We start from the raw sequence: 10,044 nt of genomic DNA, 5'->3' as shown, positions 1-10,044 counted from the left end.
CACTCACCTCAGCCTCCCAAAGTGCTGGGATTACAGGCTGAGCCACCGAGCCCGGCTCCGAGACCCTTTCTTCCTGAATCTTTTATATATGTAGGTATATATATATATTTATTTATATTTTTTTGAGCTGGAGTCTCACTTCGTCACTCAGGCTGGGGTACAGTGGCACACTCACGGCCACCCCAGCGATCCTTCTGCCTCAGCCTTCCAAGTAGCCAGAACTACAGGCGCGCACTACCATGCCCGGCTAATTTTTTCATTTGTTGTAGATACGAGGTCTTGCCAAGTTGCCCAGGCTGTTCTCGAACCCGTGGGCTCAGGCAATCCTCTCCCCTCGACCTTCCAAAGTGCTGGGATTACAGGCTTGAGCCATTGTGCCTGGCTGTGTATTTATTACAGCGTTGAGGGGTGCAGGCGAGGATTTGCTACATAAGTGGGCTGCATGCAGGTGCCCCTGTCCCCCCAGTAGTGGACCAGCTTCCCTTTGTGTTATCACATTCCCTCCACCCTCCGTCCCTCCCTCCACCCAGCAGTGCCTAGTGTCTGCCGACCCCACCCTTGTGCTCATGTGACTGGTGTTCGGGCCCGCTTATGAGTGAGAACATGCGGTATTCGATTCTTTGTTTCTGTGAAAATTCACTTAGTACAGTGGTCTCTAGCTGCAGCCACGTTGCTGCAAAGGCCATGATTTTGTTGTTCTTTAGGGCTGTGTAATACTCCGTCGTGCATATGTACCGTATTTTCTCTTTTTTTGGTCTCCGTCACCCAGGCTGGAGTGCAGTGGCACGCTCAAGGCCACTCCCGCGTTGTCCCCCCCGGGCTCTGGCGATCCTTCCGTCTCAGCCTTCCAAGTAGCCGGACTATGAGCGTGTGTTACCACGCCTGGCTGATTGTTTGATTTTTTATCATAGAGATGAAGCCTCGCCAAGTTGCACAGGCTGGTCTTGAACCCCTGGGCTCAGGCTATCCCCTCACCTCGACCTCCCAAAGTGCTGGGATTACAGGCTTGAGCCACCGTGCCCAGCCACCACATTTTCTTTATCCAGAGAGATACTTGCCCATGCATGTTTATTGTACTGTTCACAAGAGCAAAAACATGGAACCCGTGCGGTTGCCCATCTTTCTGAATCTTCTTGGATTCACTTGACCGTCTTCTCTGGGCACCCTGCAGCTCGTTGCCCATGGTGGCCCATTCCCCATCAACCTTCCACAAGCAGTTCATCCTGTATTCTTTTGCCCTAAAAGTCAATGTCATCGGGGGCTCCTTTAACCTGATTCCTCCAGGGAGTCAGCACTGCCGTCTCTTCTCTGCCAGGAAGAGCAGCCTGGCTGCTCTTAGCATGCTGGCGCGAGGGGCTGAGTCATTCAGCAGATCTCACTGAGCAGCGACTCCGTCCCCAGCCCTGCCCGGAGCTGAATTGTCAGGAAGTTTCAAGCGATGGGGGGCCCACAGGCCTCCTGGCCCTCCGTGTCCTGGGCGGGCTGCGTCCCACGGGGACTGTGGGTGCCAGCCTGACTCCTCGCCGGTGATTTCCCAGCAACTAGGCATTGAACTAGGGTCATTCCCGGGAAACCTGAGAGCTCTCCGCCGGGCGGCTCAGCCGTCAGAGATGCCGCAGCTTCCCCTGCGGGGTGTGGGTTGGAGCCAGGGACCTCAGCCAGGCACATGCAGCCATGCAGGGAGGGAAGGTCACGGTCCTGGGTTCAAAGGCCCTCCGTGGTCTTGGGGCCCGTTGCTGCCGATTTTCAACTGGACTCCAGTCGGGGGCTCCACGATGTTCCCACACAGATGAAAGACCTGACTGGGTGTGGTGTCTCATGCTTGCAATCCCAGCACTTTGGGAGACCGAGGCGAGAGGACCACTTGAGGGCAGGAGTTTTCTAGCCTGGGCCACATAGCAGGACCTGGTCTCTACTAAAAAGTCGAAAAGCTAGCTCGGGTGTGGCGTGCACCTCTACTCCCAGCGACTTGGGAGGCCGAGGCAGGAGGATCACCTGAGCGATGGAGCCTGTGGTGAGCCATGATTGTGCCACCGCATTCCAACCTGGGCAACAGAGTAAGACTCCGACTTAAAAAAAAAGCAAAAGCCTTATTTCTCAACGACACCTCATAGTTGTGGGTGTTTCCTGGTGCACTGGAATTGGGCTCAGTGTGGTGTCAGGGAAGCCGGGGGTGGGTGTGTTGTAATCTGGCTTTGGTCTTAATTTCCCCTTTCCATGGCTCCTGGGTCTGATTTCTTTCTTCTTTTTTTTTTTTGCGTTGGAGTTTCATTCTGTCGCCCAGGCTGGAGTGCGGTGGCACGCTCATGGTCACCCCAGCATTGACCTGCTGGGCTCCAGTGATCCTTCCGCCACAGCCTTCCAAGTAGCTGAAACCACAGGCACATGCTACCACACCTGGCTAATTTTGATGTATTATGGAGACAAGTTCTCACCAAGTTGCCCAGGCTGGTCTCGAACCCCTGGGCTCAGGCAATCCTCTCACCTCGGCCTCCCAAAGTCCTGGAATGACAGGCTTGAACCATCACGCCTGGCCCTGATTTCTTAAAAAGTACAGTCTGTCCTTTCTGGGCCTGACTTCCTGGTCTAAACACAGTTGCCTGCCTGGCCAGGAGAAGTCTCACATGAGTGACCCCGGCGACCATATCATCACCTCTAGCACACAGCAGAGGCGACCTGCCGCTCAGAACTGTGAGGCAGAGACCTCATTGGAGGTGGCGCTTGCCTTCCAGAGAGAAGGGACAGTGGCTCTGAGCACAGGCCTCACTTCCATGCTCCTGGGAGACCCTAAGGAGGCAGAGTTCCTCCCAAGTGGCGACACCGAATCTCTCTGAAGGTGGCAGAGTGGAATGCGGAACCCAGTGGCTCCGGCGGGAGTGCAGCTGTGCGCTGCTCGAGGTGTTTGAGTACCATCAAGGCACAGGGTCCCCTCAGGTGTGGCTGGTGGCCGTACCTTCCTTTGGGGTCAGGCAGGACTGTCCTGTGTCTCCGTGTCCCTCTCCGCCCTTCTTGGGCCATACAGCCTGTCTTCTGAGATCTGGGTCCTCGGGGCCTGTCAGAAGTGGGCAGAGGTGCTGGGGGTGGAGGGGCCGACTCTGTAGCCCCTGTCGACTGAAACTAAGGCTGCGGAGGCAGAAATGATTGGATACAGGTTTATTGGAGGCCAGAAGTGAGGACTGACCTGGGAAGACACATTGACAGAGTTGAGCATGTCCCAAAGTCTGTCCCAAGTCGGAAGACTTTCAGAAGAAAGTTTAGGAGGAGGGAGGGGGTGCCTCATATCTGAGTTGCCTGTTTTTTTTTTTTTGAGTCGGAGTCTCACTCTGTCGCCCAGACTGGAGTGCAGTGACATGCTCACGGCCACTCCAGCCTCGACCTGCTGGACTCCAGCGATCCTTCCAGCCTTCCAAGCAGCCGGAACTACTGGCGCGTGCTACCTCACCTGGCTAATTTTTTTATTTTATCGTAGAGATGAGGTCTCACCATGTTGCCCGGGCTGGTCTCGAACCCGCGGGCTCCGGCAGTCCTCTCACCTCGGCCTCCCTAAGTGCTGGGATGACAGGTTTGAGCCGCCGCGCCCGGCCTGAGTTGCCTTTTCATCGGAGAGGTGGCAGACATTGGCTACAGATCACAACATACAGGCTGAAACGTTTTAGGCACAAGATAATGAAACTTCACGACCCAGAGACAAATCAGCGTCCCTTTCAGGGTCGGCAGGTGACATCATCAGGATGGGCGTCCACGGTCTGAGGACCGTCGGTGAGAGTTGAGGGACTCCTAGATGATTCTTCACTCAGGGAATCAGGACGGCTGAGGGCTCGTTTGGAAGCCCGTCAAAGGGGACCGCCGGTTAGCACCCTGCACAAGCAGGGGCCGCCTGTACCCCGTCCAGCCTCGTGGCCCAGGCCACCTTCAAGGAGGGCTGAGACGTGCCTTTGCAGCCTGTTTATGTTGGTCATGAAGCTCCTTCCCTATCCCTTTGTGTTTTCCTGAACACGCTGGTCATCCGTCAGGGGAGGCTGTGGCCAGCTCCTTGTTTGAGGACGTGAGTGTGTCGGGCGGGGACCAGCGTGTCAGGGGCTGCAGTGAGCCACGCCCAGGGGTGGGATCCCAGGCCAGCCCCTCCCACGCCCTGCCTCTCCCATGGGCTGCCCGTGGCAGGGCAGCTCAGGAATCTGACCCTTGGACTTCAACTGCCACCTTCCTGTTGCTGTCATGTTTTCCCTTGTGTCCAGGTGGGTTTGGTTGTTCAGGCTTCTAAGAGGAGGACACCATGGACCCGAGACCAGCTGAACAGCCCCTCATTTTATCTAGCTTTTCCTGCTGGGAAATGTCACAGAGGCCTGGGAAGCCATCTCGTGGGAGCTGAATCCTAGACCCAGGGCTGCGGGCATCTCAGTGACACAAGCAGGACTGGTGTGTACCTGCCTCCCCGGGGGCACTTTCTTTCTTTTTCAAAAGTCAGAGTCTCACTCTGTCGTCTAGGCTGGAGTGCAGTGGCACGCTCACGGCCACCGCAGCCTCAACTTGCTGGGCTCAGGCGATCCTTCCACCTCAACCTTCCAAGCAGCTGGAACCACAGGTGTGTGCCACCACGCCCGACTCATTTTTTTAATTGATTGTAGAGACGAGGTTTCACCAAGTTGCCCAGGCTGGTCTTGAACCTCTGGACTCAGGCAATCCTCTCGCCTCTGCTTCCCAAAATGCTGGGATGACAGGTGTGAGCCATTGCGCCTGGCCAATAGGGGCACTTTCAAGCCTCCTCTCTCGGCCTTACCCTGTAGCGGTGTAGTTCATGAGCCATACTTGTTGCATGGCTCTCACAGCCAGCAGCAGCTTCTCCTGGTATAAGGGGGTGTGGGAGTCTCCCAGACAGGACCCTCTAGCCTGAATGTAGGAATTCCTGTCCCAGAAGCCCCATGGATGAAACTGATTTGTTCGAAGTGTAGAGTGAGGTGTGAGTTCATTCAAGACAAGAGTGGACCCCGACCGGGCTTGGTGGCTCAGCCTGTAATTCCAGCACTTTGGGAGGCTGAGGTGAGAGAATTGCCTGAGCCCATGGGTTCAAGACCAGCGTGGCCAACTTGGCGAGACTATGTCACTACAATAAATCAAAAAAATTAGCTGGACGTGGTCGTGCGCTCCTGTAGTTCTCGCTCCTTGGAAGGCTGAAGCGGAAGGATCCCCTGAACCCAGCAGGTCAATACTGGGGTGGCTGTGAGAGTGCATGCCACTGCACTCCAGCCTGGGCGACAGAGTGAGACTCCAACTCAAAACAAAAGAGTGGGCCCCTCTTGGTGGAGACAAAGTCCCGTCCCATGTAGGATCAGATCACCGCTGCAGGAACAGCTGCAGCTTGGGGAATCAGTCCTGGGACCCACATCTTCCAAGCTGCCTCTACCCCTCCTGCCCTTTGTTCATGAATGTTGGCCACACACAGGAGCGGAAGGTCTGAGAGCAGCCCCCCTGCCTGTGTCAAGGCCCTCCCAAGCGTCGGTCTGCAGGGGACCGGGAGGCTCCTGGGGTGCATTTCAAGCTAGGGAGGATGCGGGTCCCCTCCTGCCCCACTCTGTGGCTTTGCAGCCTCTCCTCTCTAACCATGTGTGTTCCAGCAGCCTCTGAAGAAGACCTAGTTCATTAAAGCAGCTTGTGCAAAATAAAGTGTCCTCCTCCCTCCCTGGGTCAGGACTCCTGCTTGTGTGAACGTGACTCCAGACCTCAGGTTTATAGACCTCAGAGCTGACGTGCAGTGCAGGACCTCGGGGTGCCTGGCACGCAGTTGGCGCTCAGTGCCTGGTAGCTGTTCTCAGGCTGCCAGAGCAGTTCATGCAAGCACGTCGAGGCTGGGCTCAAATGTTTGCTGGTGGAACCAGTTATGTCATCTTCCAAGAGGATTTGCCATCTCAGGGGAAAACTGTGCCTTCCTCTCAGAGTGGCAGGCGGCAGGCCAAGGGCCTGGGAGAACACTTTGCAAAGAATCAGATAGATAGCCGACTTCTTCCACCGGCAGCCCCCAGTTGAGACGTCCCTGTGAGGTAGCTGAATGGGAGAAGAGCGGAAAGCAAATCTTCCCCCTTCTCAGGAACGTCGAAGAAAAGTCAGCTTCATGACCGGGTGTGGAGCCTCAAGCTTATCATCCCAGCACTTTGGGAGGCAGTGATAAGAGGACTGCCTGAATCCAGGGGTTTGAGACCAGCCTGGGCAATTTGGCGAGGCATTGTCTCTACAACAAATAAAAATAAAAAATTAGCCGGTGTGGTAGCATGCACCTGTAGTTCCAGCTACTTGGAAGGCTGAGGTGGAAGGTTTGCTGGAGCCCAGCAGGTTGAGGCTGTGGTCGCCATGAGTGTGCCACTGCACTCCAGCCTGGGTGACGGAGTGAGACTCCAACACTCCAAAAAGATAAATAAAATTTAAAAATAAATAAATAAAAGAAACAAGAAACCTGACCCCACCACCCATCTTATTAACGATTCTGCTGTAGCTACGTTTAGTGATGTCAGAACTGTTCACTGGCTGGCCGCAGGGACTCACACCTGTAATCCCAGCACTTTAGGAGGCTGAGGAGGGAGGACTGCTTGAGCCCAGGAGTTTGAGACCAGCTCCGGGCAACATAGTGAGACCTCATCTCTACAAAAAAATAAAAATAAAAATATTGGTTGGGCGTCATGGTGTGCACCTGTCGTCCCAGCTACTGGGAAGGCTGAGGCGGAAGGGTCGCCTGAGCCCAAGAGGTCGAGGCTGCAGTGAGCCGTGATCGTGCCACTGTACTCCCACCTGGGTGACAGGGCCGGATTCCTACTCAAAACCAAACAAACAAGAAAAAAGAAACTGTTCACCTGCCTACCTACAACAAACAACATTATCGCCCAGAGCACAGGACTCCTGCACCGAGCTCTCTGCCTGTGACCTTAGGGCTCACTCATTTCCCAAGTCACCTTGGCCCGGGCCTTACAATGTCAGCTGTTTTCTTGGTTAATAAGTGGACGGCCTCTTCCCGGGAAAGTGGCTGAAGGGAAAACCACCGTTTCAGCCTCTGTGCTTTCTACACATACACACGGTGCACAGAGAGTCCTGTGGGCCACCCCAAGTCTGCAGGGTGAGCCTGTCGCCTGTCCCCACTGCTGCCTTCACGATCCCCGCCTGGGTTTGGCCCGAGGCCTTAAAGCCTCGTATCTCAGGGTCAGCCTTTCTTCCCACGTCTCGCGAGCCACGAAACTTATCTCAAAGTGGCTCCCTCCTCACCGGCAGTGTCATCAGGGTGAGGTTCTCCACTGGACACGTGGAAGGTTCCCAGGGTTCTCTAACTCTGTTCTCTCGAGGTTCCTGAGCACAGCGGGAACAAGTGCATGCGTGCCTGCCGCTTCAGGGACTTGCATGTGGTAGTGGCTAATTTGAGTGTCCTAATGTCACTGGGTTTTGTTGGTTTGTTTTGAGTCAGGGTCTCACTCTGTCCTCCCAAGTAGGAGTGCAGTGGCACAATCATGGCTCACTGCAGCCTCGACCTCCTGGGCTCAGGTGATCCTTTTGCCTCAGCCTCCCGAGTAGCTGGGATGACAGGCATGTGCCACCATGCCTGCCTAATTTTTTTATTAAAATTTTTTTGTTGTTGTAGAAATGAGTTCTTGCTATGTTATCCAGGCTGGTCTCGAGCCCCTGTGCTCAAGTGATCCTCCTGCCTCAGTCTCCCAAAGCGCTGGGATTACAATGTGAGCCACCGCGCTGGCCTTAATTTGGGTCCCCAAATGTCACTGTGACATGCAGGTTCTTTGACTCATTTTTCCCGAGGCCCAGCCCACTGAAGAACCTGCTCATGCCTTTCTCCTGGACTTGCTCTGCTTGGTGGTTTAGAGGTAGGATGCCCTCTCCAGGGTTGTCCTATCTCTTCCGGGGGCTCCTCACCAGCCGGGATGGCTGTGGACACCTCTCCTCTGGCGTCACGTGTGTCCCAGCAGCGTCTCTGCCGGGGGGGGGGGTGGTTAAAAGTCACCTTGTGAACCAGCCGAGAGGCAGAAGAGATTCCAACTTGGGGCACCAGCCTTATCATTTGTGGGTCGTTGGAGTCCACGTAGCCTTCGGGGTAGCACTGAGAGATTGGACTAGAAAAATCTCTCTTATGCCACATGCAGGGTCCTTGAAAGACAGAGTTTTAGTTGCCAAGGTCTAGAAAGCCGAATGATCTGACTCCAGATGGGGACATCTTCACCTCGTCCTTACGTGGATGCTCCCTTGCTGATGCTGGGACTGTGACTGGCTGGTGCGTATTTGGTTTATATTTTATGATCTACATTTTTGAATCCAATTATATGTTGAGGGCGTGATCTTAGCCTTCTCTCTCTCTCTCTCTTTTTTCCAAGTTGGGGTCTCATTCTGTCGCCCAGGCTGAAAGACAGTGGCATGATTATGGCTCACTGCAGCCTCCACCTCCTGTGCTCAGGCAATCCTTCCACCTCAGCCTCCCAGGTTGCTGGGGCTACAGGGATGCGCCACCATGCCCAGCTAATTTTTTAATTTTTTTGTAGAAACAGGGTCTCGCTATGTTGCCAGACTAATCTCAAACTCCTGGACTCAAGCAATCCTCCCTCTCCAGCCTCCTAAAGTGCTGGGATTACAGGCTTGGGCCACCGCGCCTGGCCAGTCTTCTTATTTATTTTGGGTCTAGGGTCAGGCATCCTTCCTATGTTGAACATGAGGCCCCTGACTCTGAAGCATGACCCACATGCAGGCGTCAAACCTGCACGGATGAAGGATTCCTCCGTGGCCACCGCCTTGACAGTGGGGGCTGGGGTACGGAATGAAGAGCTGCTTCCACGATTATTCCGCGGTGGGCCCTGTACAGACCTCCCCCCACAGCCCGGGAGCATGGGGCTGAACGAAGAGACTGACGCATCTATGTTCTCAGAAAGAAACGTTCAGCGGGGACTTCCGGACAGCAGCTGCCTCTTGGAAGGCTTGGAGAGGTGGTGGTGGGTTCTTAGGTCGTGACCCCCAAGACCAGGGTTTGTCTACCGTAGGGAAAGGACACGCAGGCTTTAGGAAGGACGTATCATCGGGCTGCTTTGACCCAAGGGCAGGATTTACGCTGAGTACCAGAATGTAGAAATCTCGGAGGCCTTCCTGGGGCTCACCAGAAGGCAACATGGCGGATTAGATCCAACACGGGGCTGCTTTGTCCTCTGCAATGAGCCTTCTTGGAAACTGTCTGCCTGGACACCTGCCGAGCCCTATCACACCCCTTTGTCCCACCTTTCTGCAACAGTCATTGCTGAGGCGCCGGCTGTGTACAGGTGTCATCAGCCCACCTGGTTCTCTAGGAGGCAAGCAGGGGTCTGAGTGGTCATCCTGGGGGTAACACGCCTGAGCTCGAGGGAACTCACGCCCTTGGGCAACTCCTGACTGGTCAGGGCAGGGGCTGGTGGATCAGAGCTTCCCTTTCCTAGGCTGTGGTTAGACCATCAGGGCTCCTTCTGTGGCCTTTCCCAGTAAGTCCTCAGATGCCTGAGCCCTAAATGTCTTGCAGGGGTAACCCCTTAGCAATGCACCTGAGAGCTGGTGTGGCCCCCTCCTGGTCGCACTGGGTCTGCCTGGATCTCACTGGGGTTTCTTGGAATCTCTTCCCCATATAACCTTCCTGGGCCGAAGACCTTGTCCCGGCCAGGCTCCAGGAAAAAAAAAACAGAGGCCAGGACAGTTGCGTGTCTAATTCAGGCAATATCCTATGGCTGAATGCTCATTTCACAATATGGACGTTTTTCTTAGAAAAAAGTTGACATGAGATGAAGTGTCAAAGGATAAAACCAAATTTATCGGGTCCCCTGCGGGTCAGCAGGCTCCAGAGATTCAAAGCCAGAGACGCATCTTGGAGGCTGCTGCTTTGAAATACGGAAGTTGGGGGTTATGACGGGATTAACTGGTGACTTTGGAGCTATGCCTATGAAGCGCCTGCCCTCCAGATTCTGATGGGTGGTGGTGGGGTGTTTTCTTTCCTTTTTTTTTTTGAGTTGGAGTTTCACTCTGTCACCCAGACTGGAGTGCAGTGGCCGC

Source organism: Carlito syrichta, unplaced genomic scaffold (assembly GCF_000164805.1).
Source record: "Carlito syrichta isolate Samal-C Ts95f unplaced genomic scaffold, Tarsius_syrichta-2.0.1 Scaffold316219, whole genome shotgun sequence".
In the NCBI taxonomy this organism is placed as follows: Eukaryota; Metazoa; Chordata; class Mammalia; order Primates; family Tarsiidae; genus Carlito; species Carlito syrichta.
This window is presented reverse-complemented; position numbering follows the sequence as displayed.